Source organism: Hordeum vulgare, chromosome 6H (genome assembly GCF_904849725.1).
Source record: "Hordeum vulgare subsp. vulgare chromosome 6H, MorexV3_pseudomolecules_assembly, whole genome shotgun sequence".
Lineage (NCBI taxonomy): Eukaryota > Viridiplantae > Streptophyta > Magnoliopsida > Poales > Poaceae > Hordeum > Hordeum vulgare.
This window is the reverse complement of record NC_058523.1, coordinates 402473344-402476692: the sequence shown is the minus strand read 5'-3', so window position 1 is coordinate 402476692 and position 3349 is coordinate 402473344.

Here is a 3349-nt window from a genome sequence, read left to right as displayed (position 1 = left end):
GTTTATCAGAGCCTTCTGCTCCTCGTTGGGTTCGACACTCTTACTTATCAAAAGGAATACGATTGATCCCCTATACTTGTGGGTCATCAAGACTCTTTTCTGGCGCCGTTGCCGGGGAGTGAAGCGCCTTTGGTAAGTGGAAATTGGTAAGGAAACATTTTTATACTATGCAGAAATTTATTGTCACTTGTCACTATGGAAATTGTTCCATTGAGGAGTTTGTTCAGGGTATCTTCACCACGAACAGAAGCACGAGGATTTGTTCCTCAACCTGAGGTACCTACTGAAAATATCTTTTATGAAATTCCTTCGGGTATGCTTGAGCAACTGCTGGCTAATCCTTTCACAGGAGATGGATCTTCACATCCAGACTTGCATCTGATCTATGTAGATGAAGTTTGTGGTTTATTTAAACTTGTAGGTTTGCCCGAGGATGAGGTAAAGAAGAAAGTATTTCCTTTATCTTCGAAGGATAAGGCGTTGACATGGTATAGGCTATGCGATGATACTAGATCATGGCGCTACAATCGGTTGAAATTGGAATTTCATCAGAAGTTCTATCCTATGCATTTAGTACATCGTGATCGGAACTTTATTTATAACTTTTGGCCTCGTGACAGGGAAAGCATAGGTCAAGCTTGGGGGAGGCTTAAATCAATGCTATATTCATGCCCCAATCATGAGCTCTCGAGAGGAATCATCACTCAAAACTTTTATGCTCGGCATTCTCTTGAAGACCGTACCATGCTTGACACTTCTTGTACCGGTTCTTTTATGAAGAAGGATATTGATCACAAGTGGAATTTATTGGAGAGAATCAAACGCAACTCTGAAGATTGGGAGCTGGAGGAAGGTAAGGAGTCAGGTATGAATTTCCAGTTTGATTGCGTTAAATCTTTTGTTGACACAAACACTTTTAGAGATTTTAGCGCTAAGTATGGACTTGACTCTAAGATAGTAGCTTCTCTATGTGAATCTTTTGCTACTCATGTTGATCTTCCCAAAGAGAAGTGGTTTAAATGTCATCCTCCTGTAGAAAGCAACATAGCCAAAACCAATCTAGTTGAGGAGAAAGTCATTGCTTTTAGTGATCCTGTTGTTCCTTGTGCTTACACTGAGAAACCACCATACCCTGCTAGGATAAAGGATTATTTTAAAGCTCCAACTATGATACGTAGGGATTACATTAGACCACTTGCACGCCCTGAGGAGATTAGAGTTGAACCTAGTGTTGCTATTATCAAAGATCTCTTAGCTGGAGACGTAGACGGGCATGTTATCAAATTCTGTGAGGATTCCGCTAGAATTGCTAAACCTCACGCGAAGGACAAATACGGACCTGTAGTTGGCCTGCCCGTTGTTTCTGTCAAGATAGGAGATCACTGTTACCATGGTTTATGTGATATGGGAGCTAGTGTTAGTGCAATACCCCGTTCTCTATATGATGAAATCAAAGATGAGATTGCACCTGCTGAGTTAGAACCCATTGATGTCACTATTACGCTAGCTAATAGAGACACTATCTGCCCTCTGGGAATTGTGAGAGACGTACAAGTCCTGTGTGGTAACACGAAGTATCCTACTGATTACCTCGTCCTTGGTACTGCACAAGATAGCTTTTGTCCCATCATATTTGGTAGACCCTTTCTCAACATTGTCAATGCTCACATTAATTGCATTAAGCAGGCTGTCACAGTTAGTTTCGAGGGTGTGTCTCATGAATTTAACTTCTCTAAGTTTGGAAGACAACCCCATGAAAAAGAGTCGTCTGGAAGGGATGAAATCGTTGCTCTTGCCTCTATTGCCGTACCTCCTACGGATCCTTTAGAGCAATATCTGCTTGAGCATGAAAATGATATGCATATGGAGGAGAAAGATGAGATAGATAAAATTTTCTTAGAACAATATCCTATTCTCAAGAATAATCTGTCTGTTGAACTGCTTGGGGATCCTGCCCCACCAAAGGGTGATCCTGTGTTCGAGCTTAAACAGTTGCCTGATACTCTTAAGTATGCCTATCTTGATGAGAAGGAGATATATCATGTTATTATTAGTGCTCTCCTCTCAGAGCACGAAGAGAAGAAGTTACTAAGAACTCTGAGGAAGCACCGTGGTGCTATTGGATATACTCTTGATGATCTTAAGGGTATTAGTCCTACTCTATGTCAGCACAAGATTAAAACCGATCCTGACTTTAAACCAGTTCCTGATCATCAAAGGAGATTAAATCCTAAGATGAAAGAGGTCGTTAGAAAAGAAATATTAAAGCTTCTGGAAGCAGGAATCATTTATCCTGTTGCTCATAGTGATTGTGTAAGTCCAGTACATTGCGTTCCTAAGAAGGGAGGTATCACCGTCGTTCCTAATGATAAGGATGAACTAATCCCACAAAGGATTATTACCGGCTATAGGATGGTGATAGACTTCCGGAAACTGAACAAGGCAACTAGGAAAGATCATTATCCTTTGCCGTTTATCGACAAATGCTAGAAAGGCTATCAAAACACACACACTTCTGCTTTCTAGACGGTTATTCAGGTTTCTCGCAAATACCTGTTGCACAATCTGATCAGGAGAAAACCACTTTCACCTGCCTCTTCGGTACCTTTGCTTATAGACGTATGCCTTTTGGCTTATGCAATGCACCTGCCACTTTTCAAAAATGTATGATGGCTATATTCTCTGACTTTTGTGAAAAGATTGTCGAGGTTTTCATGGATGACTTCTCTGTTTACGGGTCTTCCTTTGACGATTGCCTCAACAACCTTGATCGAGTCTTACAGAGATGCGAAGATACCAACCTCGTTTTGAATTGGGAGAAGTGCCACTTTATGGTTAACGAAGGTATCGTCTTAGGACACAAAATTTCTGTGAGAGGCATTGAAGTTGATAAGGCTAAGGTTGATGCAATTGAGAAAATGCCTTGCCCCATAGATATCAGAGGTATACGAAGTTTCCTAGGTCATGTTGGTTTCTATAGAAGGTTCATTAAAGACTTCTCTAAGATTTCTAGGCCTCTTACCAACCTCTTGCAGAAGGATGTTCCTTCTATTTTTGATGAGGATTGTGAGGAAGCTTTCGAAATACTTAAGAAGGCTTTGATAACCGCACATATTGTTCAACCACCTGACTGGAACTTGCCCTTTGAAATCATGTGTGATGCTAGTGATTATGTTGTTGGTGCTGTTCTAGGACAAAGAGTTGACAAGAAATTGAATTGTATTCACTATGCTAGTAAAACTCTAGACAGTGCCCAAAGAAACTATGCCACTACGGAGAAGGAATTTTTAGCAGTCGTGTTTGCATGTGAAAAGTTCAGATCTTATATAGTTGACTCCAAAGTCACTAT